The sequence below is a fragment of the Xiphophorus maculatus genome, chromosome 6, assembly GCF_002775205.1.
Source record: "Xiphophorus maculatus strain JP 163 A chromosome 6, X_maculatus-5.0-male, whole genome shotgun sequence".
Classification (NCBI taxonomy): Eukaryota; Metazoa; Chordata; class Actinopteri; order Cyprinodontiformes; family Poeciliidae; genus Xiphophorus; species Xiphophorus maculatus.
In genome coordinates this window covers 29,204,229-29,218,738 of record NC_036448.1, presented here as the reverse complement: position 1 = coordinate 29,218,738, position 14,510 = coordinate 29,204,229, and positions in this window count along the sequence as shown.

The following is a 14,510-nucleotide window of genomic DNA, read 5'->3' as shown; positions in this document are numbered from 1 at the left end:
GCACAAGTCCTCCAGACCACTAGGGGGAGTCTGGAGCAGGTAATCTTACCTATGTAAATATGCTCCCGTTGTATAATGTAAAAGACATGAAGTATAACGAACCTTTTTGTCCTTCCTCCAACTTTCTTCAGAAGGTTCCGTCTTTGCTGAGAGTCTGGTTCAGTTTTTTACTCGACTCCCTCTCAACGTCTGGACGACTTCTGCTTTTGGAGCGAGTTTGCAGCATTTCATACATGTAATTATTTTATCTATAAATGCAGCATTTTCCTTCATTCTTCTCTTACTTCCTGCATTAATTTTGTTTATTGATCACAGCAATTTTTCTACATTCGCAGGTTTTTTGTTTGCATTTGTTTAGTTGATTGTTGGTTTTTGCTTTTTGTCTTTTGGAGTTTGCATCATTCGTGTGTTTGCAGCTTGTTTGACACCGATCAGAAGCATTTATTTATTGACGACAGTATCCATGTTTCTATCAACGTTATTTTAATGTGAATTTTGAAATATTGCATTCAAACAGCTGAAGGAAACAAAAAATGTTTCTCAACTTCCAAAAAGTTTTTGAGCTGGTTTTCGGATTCTCTGCAAAAGAATAAATGTTTTAGAGGGGAGATAGAAACACATTTGCAGAAAAATGTGAATGCTCCCATCAACTGCTGCTCTGTGCCTTACCACAGGCACGAAAGTCAGAAACATTTCTAAGTCCACTCTTGTATTTTCACTGAGACATGTGGTCCATGCTGTTTCTTATAGTCTCTCTTATTCCAGCCATGTTCTGATGAAATCACGCTCTGCGAAGCCTGAAGACTGAAAAACAAGTAATTCACATTTTCTTTTTTGCAACTTTTGAAAAGCTCTCTCAGAATTCACATGACAATTTCATCGAAACGCAGCTGAAAGGTGTCAGTAGTCTTTTACTAGTAATATTAGATAATAATAAAGGAATTATTATCAAAACATGGCATAAATATCTAATAGTTTCTGATCTACAGCAGAAAACTCCATGACTGTCTCACAAACAGACATAAAACCAGAAGATGAGGCTCATGGCAGGAGAATCTGTCCAGGTGTTCATAACCATGCATGCAGGTTTCAGCTCAGGGTTCCCTGATATGTGCCGGTACACGAGTAACGGATTGTATCCATCAATCTTATCTGCCTCTGCAAAGCTCTGAAAATCAACCACAGTCCTCTTCTTTGTCACCCCAATGTTGTCAACTTATTTTAAACAAAAAATGGTATTGGCTAAAATCTGAATTTTTAAAAATTGGTCATCAGCCAGAAAAGTGTAATCGGTGGACTCCTAGTTTTTACTGCTCCTAGCTGTCTGAAACATCTAGTGAAGAAAGAAACTGGTGGTGGGCATTAATTATCTGCCATACAGGAGGTGGAGGGTTTACCAGATGATAGTTTTCCTCCTTGGGATTAGGATTAGGTGGATCAGGAAGCTTCTTGGCTCCAGTTTGGAGGTTTTCCAGGAGAGCCGGATTCAGACCACAGTGTCTGGAGGGACAGAAGCTGGATGCAGGTTCCTTCATCAGCTCCTCCCACTGCAGCTCAGATCAGTTCCTCCAGACCACACATGACTCAAACAGCAGTTGGATCCGTCTTTTTCCGGTTTTTCCTGCTCCGTCCCACACAGCCTGATATAACAGCGGTGGATGAAGCGCACTGGGAGATAAGGATGGAGGAGCGCAGCGGCATGTCTGAACCTGCTGGACGGGGATGGATGCTTCAGGAGCGGCAACTTCAGCTCAGCTGCTTTCACTGTGTTTTCACACCTGATAGTCCGGTGGACTCGGTTCGATTGGGAACCAAACTGACAACATTTGTTTCATCTCCAGCGGCTGTGGTTCTCTTTCACACTGCACTGAGCCAAACCATCTGAACTAATTGAGCAACCTGTTCCTTTCCTCACCTGTGGGGGCGCTGCACCAAGAAGCACTGAAGGAAACAACATGAAAACCTCAGAAGAAGACGCTGAACACAACTTCCTTCTTTACCAAACGGAAACAAAAATAGAGTACCGTCAGATTTGAGCAATTGTAGGATTTCTCTTTTGCCTTTGGTAAAAGACTAAGAACCATGATCTCTTGGTGTTCATAAGCCACATGGTTCATACGGTTCAGTTCACTTCAACCAGAACCAGAGCAGCAGAACCCAAAGTAGCAGAGCTGTTGGACTGGAGGAAGTGCAGCTGGCTCCTCTGATGGAACTTCCTGTTATGGTGAACTTCCTCTGAGCAGCTCGGAACGAGCCGTTTAAACCCAAAGAGGTCGACTGGGTGAATCGGACCGGTGCTGTCTGTCCAGAACCGGTCCGATTCATTTGATCCACACTGAACGGGTCATCCAGGTCCAACACGCAGAAATCAGGCTGGACTGAGGGAAGGAAACCCAGAACCACTTCACAGAATCTCTGCTGGAAAAACAACTGGACACCACGAGGACCGGTTGGATCCGGTCAGAACCTCCTGACCTGGTCAATAGTATCTCCAGTATTTCATATAAATCTATTAATTATTTTGGTTTTTTTTCTTTTCTTTGTTCTGTTAAAATGTTTCTAAGTTTGGTTTGTAGATAAAAAATTCAGACATGTTTAGAATCAGATCACTTATTGATCAGCTTTCAAGCCTAAATGAAATAAATCTGTGAATCTCAGGCAGATGAAAAACAACATTTTGTATATTTTATTAACTTCACAGACTCCTGCATGCTGATACTCTTTGGAGGTTAAAGGTCATCCTCGTAATCCTTGGAGGTTTTCTTGGCTCTGGTTTTTAAAGTATTCTCCATAGAGACCGAGACCCGAACGGAGAACCTTCATGTTGTTGTGGCTGGTGATGCTGTTGGCAGGAAGGATCTCCAGTAGCAGTCAGTATCGCAGTGAATCAGAAGAGGTTTCTGACTGGAGATGCTAATCCACCTCTTTGGCTTTTGTTACTCCTTTTTAAATCTTTGTCTGATGATGAGGTTAGAAAGATGTTGGAGTAGGGGATGTGATGCGCATGTCTCTCTCTGCTCTGCCTGCTTTTCAATCCTCCAGAACGTTTTGGAGTCAAAGTTCTGGTGTTATTTGAACTATTGAGAAGCAAATATCCACCAGGACGGGTCAGTGTTCCTCCAACAACAAACCCTGGATCAGCCTAGAGGCTCTGCTGAAGGAGAGGAAAAGAGCATGAGAGTAGAAACAAGGAGGTGAAAAGAGAACATCTACAGGAAGAAAATGGAGCTTCAGCTTCCTGTCTGGTACCGGAACCAAAACCAACCAACAAAAGAACCTGAGCAGCTTCGCCTCCTCCACAGGTGGAGTCCAGGCCACCTGTGCATCTCCAGGGATGTGAATAGTTCTGAATACAATATGTTCTTAGTAGGGCTGAGATTTTAACTTGTTAATTTCTAATAACTCATTCTTTTAAAAACATTTTTTACTTACAGAGGTGAATCCTTGTGTTTCTGGTTGCCCATAAATCTGATCCACAAGCAACAGCTGCTAACAACAGTGAACGACGGAGCTGCTTCCCTCGGGGGTTCAGTTCTGCTTTGAAATGATCTGATGGGTCGCTGGAAAACACTATTGTTGTGTTCAAGTTGTGCTTAAAGGAATTAGCCTATCAGTGAAGCTATTCAAGCCTAAAATAGCATCTCAATGCCAGACATGTTGCTAATGCTAATGTCAGCATCCAGGATGGATGATCAGGACTTCCTGAAACTCTGGAAACCTGAATGGATGGAAAAACTCTTCTCTTCAATCTGATGGCTGAAGAACCTGAAGAACAGATTAAAAACAATATCGCTGTTGTTGAGCTCATTTGTCTATTAAATCAACAATTTGGCAGCAAAAAGTGTTCTTGGATTGAAAATGCTGATTCTTTTGTCAATATATGAGCAGTTAACTTGATTAAAAATTTAAATCCAGTCCCACCACAATCATTATCATGACCAAAAGGCTTAGAGCACCGAACACTCATCCCTGAGGAACTCCTTTCTTCATTTTATCAGGAGGCTGATGTTTCTGCCAACACATGATGCTGGTTGTTCAACATTTGATGCTCTACTTTATCAAAAACTGAAATAATTGTAAACATGAATGATGATTAAAAACATGTATTTTTATATCCAGACTGACATGTAAACTTATTTTATGTTAGTTTTTTTTTGCACAGTTTCCTTTGTTCAATAATGGATGGATGGATCCAGATCAGCTCCAGAACATCAGATGTTCCTCTCACAGCCAATCACAGCCTCCCCTCAGAGTCACATGACTCGTGCATCCGGCCTGCCTCTCTATCTCCTCTGGATCTGTGTGGATCTATCGATCAGGCAGCAAGGACGCGATGCTGATGGATGTCGTTACCCGGAGGACGGAGGATCAGAGACGTCCTGCAGACCAGCGTCTCAGTCTGGAAATATTAGTCATGCAGTTTAGGAATGTGCATCTATTTAGAGTTTTCTACGTGTTTTTAATTTGGCTACTGATCATCTCAGAACAGGATTCAGAAATATTCATCATCTTTGTAGCTTTTTGACAACATTTTGTGACATTTTGTTAGTTTTATATGAAAAGGAAAGAAAATTGGGAAAATTCTGAAAAGTGTGGCGTGCATTTGTTGACATAATTTAGTCTAATATATGAATATGCAACATATATGATGATGGCACTCGATAAAATGTCCTCAAACTGCTGGCTGTTTGATGTTTTGGTGCCTTTTTGATTTTGATTTTATGACAAAAAGCTTTTTATCTGAAATCTGCTGCACAAATGAACTTGATTGATAAAACATAAAATTCCAGGTCAATCAGCCACCAACCAGTCCAGGCCTGCAGTCGATTCATGAACTTTGTGGCCTTCATTTATCAACCTGAACACGGTCATGATAACAGATGGTGGTGGCAGCATCATGCTGTGGTGTTTTTCTGATGAAAGCAGCTCATTTATTGGAGCTTCAGTTCCAGATTGTTTTCTTCCAACCAGTGAATCCTTCTGGCAGAATCTGCTTCTAAACTGGAGCGATGAAAAACATTTTAATATTTTCTATTTGATCATATTTTTAGAGTTTAGTGTGAAAGAAAAAATCCAAAGAGGAGAAAGTTTGGTGGATGGAAAACAAGCAGGATTTTAGGTTCTCTGAGACGGATGAGCAGAAGAAGCTTTAGAGGATTTAAATGAATTAAACCAAATAAACTGGAAGGAAAGAAAAGACTTTTACACAGAAGTTTAGTATCTGCAGCCGGTCGGGTTCTGCAGCCGGTCGGGTTCTGCAGCTGGTCGGGTTCTGCAGCTGGTCGGGTTCTGCAGCCGGTCGAGTTCTGCAGCTGGTCGGGTCCAGTAGGTATTAAATAGTAAAGGACGTTGAATATTAGATGAATTGATCCCGTCTGGGTCAAAGTGGAATTTCTCTTCCCAATCCGACGGTTGGTTAATATTTAACAAGCTGCTGGCGGCCAGATAAACGAGCGGTTCAGCCTGATGGATCTGGTTCTGGTCGGCCCAAACACTTCATGGACCCGACCCGCCAGCAGGAGGCGGAGAGCGGCGCTGATATCTGGAGCAATAAAAACACAATCAGTAAAAACTCAATATTTTCATTATTTTAACTCTAAATCTGAAACTTTGGACAAAATCTGTCAGAAACTTTGAAACCAGCCAAATCTAACCTGATCATTACGGCTGAATCAGTTAATCAATCGATTGATTGATTAATCGTTACGGACAACAGAGACTAAAAACCTGTTTTATGGGAGAACAATTCACTCAAAACTGAACAAATAATAAACATATTTTGCATTTAAGATGAAAACAACATAAATGTGTTTGACTCCTCTGGCAGCGTCGCCTGCGTCGCATCCTGATCAATAAATCTCACTTTAAGCTTCTTTTCTACCCAATTATTAATCAGTTAATGAAAAAAATAATTTTTATTGATGTTCAGTCCAGCAGGAAAGGTTTTCACAGGCTCTGCTAAAAACGATGAAGCGTTCACTAAAGGAAAACTGTTCTTGACTTTTAGTCAATAAAATGCTTATTTCTGATTTAGAATAAAAAAAATTTACAAGAAAAAATATTTATTTTAAACAAGCAAACATTAAAAGATGCATATAAACAATTTAATGTTGTTTATTTGCATCTTGTAATGTTTTTCTAATACATTACATGAAAAATAAGCAGAATGTACCAATTTATTTTATATGAATAATTGTTTTAATTATTAGAATAATTGCCTAACTATAAATAACTTTTCTGCAAAATACAGGAACTGATTTTATATCAATAATTATTGAATGTTGATCACATTCTCCAGTCCCTTTAACCAGTTTTAAAAAAATGTTTTCTGAATTTTGAACTTGATCCCAGCTGGAATCTGTTTTATTTGGTTATTAACATTTTTCTTCCTCTGGTTTTTAGGCTGTAAATCAGATTTTTAAATCAAAACATTTTTGCCAAAAGATCAGAAAAACGTAATTTTGACTAATCTGAATTAAAACCAGGTCTGATACAGATCAGCTGTAATCATGTCAGGAAATGTAAGGATGAAGATCCAGATTGTTTCTCTGCAGGACAGAAACGGTTCAGAGAAACCTGCCGACCTCCGACCCCCGACCTCCTCACCTGGCTGAGTGTCGCTCACATCCAGGTGAGAAGAGGCCTGGGGGGGCAGGGGGGGCAGGGGCCCAACGGTGAGCTCGGCTTGTTCCAGAACCAGAACCAGAACCAAACGAGGAGAAGCAGCTTTCAGCATCTATGCACCACAAATTTGGAACAAACTTCCAGAAAACTGTAAAACAGCTGAAACACTGACTTCTTTTAAATCTCAACTAAAAACCCACCTGTTTAGGATTGTATTTGAAATGTAATCAATTACAAATTTATTGATGGAACTTGACTTAATGCTGTGTTTTGATTATTGATTCTATGTTGCTTTGTGATTCTGTGTTTGTAATGATGTAAAGCACTTTGAAATGCCTTGCTGCTGAAATGTGCTATACAAATAAAATTTGATTGATTGATTGATTGATTGATTGATTGATTGATTGATTGGTGCAACTGGAGTCAAACTGGGAGGAAACCAGCATTCAAAGAGCTTCAGGAAGGAAAGTCTGTTAATCCAGAATAAATGAACAGATCAGCATTTTACTGACACAGCTCTCCGGTCCAGTACTCAGTTGGTTCTGGTCCTACATAGAGAACTGGGATTTCCTTGTTTCAACAGGAAACTTCTCATCAAAGAGGTCAGAGGTCACATGTGGAGTTCCCCAAGGTTCAGTCTTAGGACTCCTCAGCTTCAATATCTACATGCTGCCACTGGCTCAGGTTATTACAGGAAATAAGATTAGTTACCATGACGACACGGATGACACACAGCTCTACATTATGATGTCACCAGGTGACCTTTGACCCCATGCAGTCACTGAACAGATAAATGTGTGAATGAGACAAAACTTTCTAGTTGAACAGAAAAAAAACTGAAGATATTATGTTTGGACCTAAAGAGGAACGATCTAGAGTTATAGATCTAGAGTTATAGATCTAGAGTTATGGATCTAGAGTTATAGATCTAGAGTTATGGATCTAGAGTTATAGATCTAGAGTTATGAATCTAGAGTTATGGATCTAGAGTTATAGATCTAGAGTTATGGATCTAGAGTTATAGATCTAGAGTTATGAATATAGAGTTATAGATCTAGAGTTGTAGATCTAGAGATATGGATATAGAGTTATAGATCTAGAGTTATGGATCTAGAGTTATGGATCTAGAGTTATAGATCTAGAGTTATGGATCTAGAGTTATGAATATAGAGTTATAGATCTAGAGTTGTAGATCTAGAGATATGGATATAGAGTTATAGATCTAGAGTTATTGATCTAGAGTTATTGATCTAGAGTTATTCTATACGCCACAGATCTGAAACAAACCAGAAAACTGAATAACAGCCGAAACACTGCGTGTCTTTAAGTCTAGACTATAATCCCAGCTGGTTAGCTTTGCTATGGAAACATTAGATGAAACATTGATAAACATTTTTGATGTAACGATGATCTTGATGAAGCCAATCGTCAAAATGTTTGTTCCTTTTTCTCTGATTTTATGATGTTTTTATTGTTTTGTGATGTGAAGCACTTTGAACTGCCGTGTAGCTGAAAGGTTACAAATAAACTTTATTGATTGATTGATTGATTGATTAGAGAAGTCTTGGATCTCAGGAGGGAGAACTGCTGACCTGAGGAGGTGGAAACACCTGGAAGCCCCTGGTGGCCGCTGGAGGAACTGCAGCCTCAGAGGTTTAAATGTTTCTTTGGCTGATTTCTCATTTTCAAGTCTCTTAAATTAGTTTGACGTTATAATCTGGATAAATCAGATTGTTCTCTTTATGTCTGAATTTAAAGGATCCTGAGTTAAACGACTCATTTCTGAATCTGGAAACTGACTGTAGTTTATAGAGACAATCAGCTAAAATGTCAGTAAACTTTTTTCCCATCAGGACTCAAAAGCTAAAAGACATTTTATTCCTGGAAAACAGACGACTGTGTTCTGTTGTTAGACTGGTTTCATGACCAGATAACTGGTCAAACTGGTTGAACTGGGTGGGATGGAACATCCCAGTCGACAGTCTCACTGAGACAACAAGCCTTTATCTCCCAGTGAAAGGCCCAGTTACTCACTGGGAATGATGGGAGAACATAATGGTCCGTTCTCTGCAGCATCTCCTCCAGGCGCCGACTCCAGTCTGGGATTACTCCCAACCTGGCAACCCATCAGCATCAGGGCAGGTACTGCCACAGGTTCATGATGGAGGAGATGATCGACTCTCAGTTCCTCCGGTTCTGGTTCTGGACCAGAACCAGTGGACCTCTCAGTGGGTTCTTCATCACCGATGGGACCCGGTTGGACCGGGCCGGTCTTCATCTGCGGCGCTGCTTTGGTTTGTAGAGGTGAAGAAGGCGCTGAGCTGAAACAGAGCAGCTGGAGTTCTGGTCCATCTCCGTTCAGTTCGTCACGTTTTACTCACAAAAACAGAGAATAGAAGTAAAGAGCAGCAGCAAAAGCAAAGGAGGCGGATTAGCAGAGCTAGCTGACGACTGATGATGTCATCCAGAACATCATCTCTGCCATTATCACATCATCACCGTCACACAGCAACGACCTTCAGTCAGAGGCCTGTCATTAATACACTGACTGCTACAGGAGCTCCGTGCAGCCCGCAGCATCACCGTCCACAACGACCGTCTGAAGAACCGTGGAGGATCATAAAGTCATAACCTGTAAATAAAATCTGATCATAAACGTGTGAAATGAAGCTGACTGTTGGTTCTCTTACAGTCAGACGGTTTCCTGCAGAAAGCAGCTCAGTTATCAGACATCACAACCTTTCAGCTCAGATGAAGATGAAGATGATGATTGTGGAGGTCAGAGGGTCAGTCTGAGGCTGTGACCTCACTCAGCTGCACTGAGCATGCTCAGTGCGTCCTGCTCACAGCAGCTCACATCCATTAGACATGTTTAATTATTGATCTGCAGAGTCCTGCTGGACACACACACACACACACACACACACCCCACACACACACACACACAGACACACACACACACACACACACACACACACACACACACACACACACACACACACACACACACACGCACACACGCACACACACACACACGCTCACACACACACACACGCACACACACACACACACACCCACACACACACACACGCACACACACACACACGCTCACACACACACACACACACACCCCCCACACACACACACACACACACAAACATGTTATGATGTAATCTGAGAGGATGTGTGTGTAGAAAGAATCAGATCAGGAATCCAACCAGCAACCTTCCAGAGACGCAGCACCTGGAGAAACTTGGTGTCTCCGTGTCTCCAGGTGTCTCCAGGTGTCTCCATGTCTCCAGGTTTCTCCAGGTGTCTCCAGGTGTCTCCAGGCGTCTCCAGGTGTCTCCAGGTTTCTCCAGGTGTCTCCATGTCTCCAGGTGTCTCCAGGCGTCTCCATGTCTCCAGGTGTCTCCAGATTTCTCCAGGTGTCTCCATGTCTCCATGTCTCCAGGTGTCTCCAGGTGTCTCCGTGTCTCCAGGTGTCTCCATGTGTCTCCATGTGTCTCCATGTCTCCATGTCTCCAGGTGTCTCCAGGTGTCTCCGTGTCTCCAGGTGTCTCCGTGTCTCCAGGTGTCTCCATGTCTCCAGGTGTCTCCAGGTGTCTCCGTGTCTCCAGGTGTCTCCATGTCTCCAGGTGTCTCCATGTCTCCAGGTGTCTCCATGTCTCCAGGTCTCTCCAGGTGTCTCCATGTCTCCAGGTGTCTCCATGTCTCCAGGTGTCTCGGGGTTCAGCAGTGATTGATTGATGCTTCAGTCTCTGTCGCCCCCTGCTGGCCGCTGGCAGACACAGCTCCTCTCAGTGTGGATGGTTGTGACTCCCAGATGTTTCCAGCTGCAGAGCAGAAATCATTTTTCATAGAGACACGTTGTTTCTGCTCTGGACTGAAAATCTGGAAAGTGCGGCATGCATTTGTCTTCAGTCCTCCTGAGACATTTGTTCACTCTCGTTTCCAGCTGTTCCAGACTCAGAGTTTAACAAAACGAAACATTTTAAACTCAGATTTCTTGAACCGGGTCGGGCTGGTTCTGGTTCTTCCAGAACAAACTGTTTGTCCTGCACAGAAAAATTTATCTGTTTTTCTTTTGATAAATATTCTGCAGGTAATTCTGACTCTTTATACATTTATCATCTTTTGTTTTGTTTCTTTTTTCAGATCTGTTAAATTTTAGTGCATTCTTTTATTATTATTATTATTATTATTATTATTATTATTATTATTATTATTATTATTATTATTATTATTAATAATAATAATAATAATAATAATAATTAAGGGTGTGTTGTGAGTATAAAGTGTTGGATATTAACTGTAGCTGTTTTAAGTTTATAAATTAAACCTTTCATCTGATATTTCTGCTCATTTAGATCAAAGTTCTGCAACATTAATAATCCTAAGATCCATATTCGCAACTTCTCAGGATCTTTAACATCTTAAAATGTTTCATAAATGTTTACTTTAAGAAATTTGTTATCATTTTTACATTTTATTTCTGTTTTCAGGTTTCAAAATAAAGAAAAACATAAAACGTGGGAAGAGAAGAAGAAACATTTGTTTCTTCTGGGATGTAGAAATAAAATCAAAAAGGAAATAAAACTATATTGTTTCCAACTTCATGATAAAAATGATGCAAAGCAAAATGATGTCATGGGAAACAATTTATTACAGGACAAAAGAAGCTTTTGAAACCAAATTTAATTTGTTATTAAATTTAATTTATCATGTTATTAAGAGCCACTTGTGGCCCCGGAGCCGCAGGTTGAAAACCGCTGATCCAGAAAATCTAACAGATTATTAGTTTCAAACATAAACTCAAATAAAACTCATAAATTCAATTCAGTTTCATTTAATTTTCTTTTTTTGGTCATTTTTATTCAAGATTTTATTTGAACATCATTTCATTAATTTTTAGTTATTGTTTTAAATTTGGATTTTTTTTTCTCTACGTTTATTTATATTTAGAACAGAAAATAACTAAATGTGGAATAACTGAGTCAGAGTCGGTCTGCTGCCACCTGGTGGCCATCAGGAGACCAGCAGGCGGCAGCAGAGAGTTTGGTCCAAGACAACAACTAACTAACTAACTAACTAACTAACTAACTAACTAACTAACTAACTAACTAACTAACTAACTAACTAACTAACTAACTAACTAATCCAAACCCAACATGTTAAATTATTAGTATTTTTTCTGTTTTTGTTATTAAAGATGAAATAAATGTAAAACTGACGTGTTTTCCACTATGACGGATCAGAGAGCTGTTTCATCAGAACCAGAACAGGTCCGGACCCGTCCTCGTTACCGGGCTCCAGGTGTGACAGCAGAACCTCCGTCTTCAAGTCCGGACCTGAACCCAGTTCACACTCAGTCCGCCTTAACTCAGCCCGGAGTAGCAGCTCCGATTTAAGGTGGAAGTGTTGGATAATGGGTCAGAACACGACGCGGTCCGACCCAAACACGCACCGAACCTCCATCCCGTCCTGGATCAGAACGCGAGGCGGTCCAGTCAGCTGCTTCCATAACTGATGATGAAAGTATTCATGTTTTCAAACTGGGAGTTCTGGAGAACCCGGTCAGGGCTGGAGGTCAAATATATTCATACAGAGGTTCTGGTTCTGAAGCTTCATCCTGCAGGACTTTCTGGTTCCGACCCGGTTTAGGACTACATCCCAGACATTCCTGCAAGTTTATCACCTGAACCACCGAGCCTGTTGCTTCTCAGCCCGTCCATCTGGACCGCTGCAGGTTCCTGCAGGGCCGGTCCAAACCCCCACGGGGCCCTGGGCCCTGGGCCCGGTTTGGCTTTGGGATCCTGATGATAATATTGATTATTGCAATCAGCAGTCAGATTACAGATCAAAACTTCTCCAGCAACAAAACAACCAGGAAGAAATGAAAGAAAAAATGTTTTGCCAAAAGTTTCATCTGGTTTATAATTTTTGGCTCCAAAGAGTTTAAAAATAATAAATACATAAATAATGTAAAGCAACTGGATCAGAACCAGGCAAAAATGGCCGAAAAACAAGTTTAAAGATGAATAATAATTAAAATCCTGTAAATATGTGGAACAATGAAACCTTTTATTATTCTGTTCTTCATCGTCTCTCCACTTCCTGCCTCTTCTGGCGGCTTCATGACATCACTGTCCACACAGCGTATGTAAATATCTGACCCTGTGTGGATCAGAACCGGTTCTGGTTCCTAAGAATCGCTGCAGCTGGAAGTTTGACAAGAGAAATAAAATGATCCCAACAGGAAACTAAATGTTCTGGAGGCTGATGCAGAATCTCCTGTAGAGGTCTGTGCTGCAGCGGCTCAGCAGCTGCAGCGGCTGCAGCAACGTAACCGGCTGAGAAAAAACCGTAAATATTGTCCACTGAACACAGAACCAACATTTCTATAAACATTACATCTACTCAGACTTTTCACATCAGAACCAGAACCAGGACCAGGACCAAGACCAAGACCAGAACCAGGACCAGAACCAAGACCAGGACCAGGACCAGGACCAGAACCAGAACCAGGACCAGGACCAGAACCAGGACCAGGACCAGAACCAGGACCAGAACCAGGACCAGGACCAGGACCAGAACCAGGACCAAGACCAGAACCAAGACCAGAACCAGAACAAAAACCAGAACCAGGACCAGGACCAGAACCAGGACCAAGACCAGAACCAGGACCAGAACCAGAACCAGAACCAGGACCAGAACCAGAACCAGAACTAGAACCAGGACCAGGACCAGGACCAGAACCAGGACCAAGACCAGGACCAAGACCAGAACCAGAACCAGAACCAGAACCAGAACCAAAACCAGAACCAGAACCAGAACCAGAACCTCCTTCAGGTCAAATGAAAATCTTAATAAAACTAGTTTCAGTTTTATTGAGATTCTCCACCGTTTAGAGAATCCAGACATTTCAGAGGAAACATGGAGATTACAGATTACAGATTACAGATTACAGATTACAGATCACAGATTACAGATTACAGCTCAGAGGGATCTCTGTGGATTACCCAGCAGGTTAGTCGGTTTGTTTGTTCCAGACGAGTCCAGAGCCGGTTAATGATTAACCCACAGAACCGTCCGCTCTGGTTCTGGACTCCAAACTTCAACTCAGTTGAAATTTAAAAACTCTGTGGTGCCGTTTAACTGTCAGGATGTGAACATCTGCTTGTTGTGACTTCAGATTACTGATGTTGTGGCATCTTTTTATTTTAACCTTTATTTTTGTCGTAGACTTTAAAAAGCTTAAATTGCTGCAGAAAGCTTTTCCAAAAAAGACAGGATTTGAATATTATTAGTATCTAAAGTACAGAAAACATGTTTAACGTTCCTGAAACATCGTTGATGTAAATAAAATAATGTCCTGGGGAATTATGGAAGAGTGAAATAATAATCCCATGTTGGTCATTTAGGTTATATGACTGGAAACACAGTGGAAGCAAATTCTACAGAAAATCTCTAAATGTTTTTAGTGTCTTTCATCTTACAGGTTTCTGCAGCCTGCAGTTTGAAAATGTGATGAAGTGAAGCTTCATCCTGGTCAAACCAAACACACCTCACCGACTTTCTCCTTCGTTTCAAAGGTTCAGTCTAAATTTACCTGCCAAACGTAGCGAATGTCCCTGAAATCTTCTCTGTCCTCCAGATTCTGGTTGGTTCATAGATTTTAAAGTGTTAAAATTTTAATGCATTTAATCCCTTTTTTTATTTTATTTTTTTTACAAACATCAGTTTCAGCCAGAACGTTTGTCTTTGTGTTTCTGGTACATCCGAACATCTGACGCACGAGCTACATCCGCTAACAGTGATGGCCGACGAAGCCTCTTCAGTTCTGCCTCTAATCGATCTGATGGAAAAAACTATTGTTGAGTTCA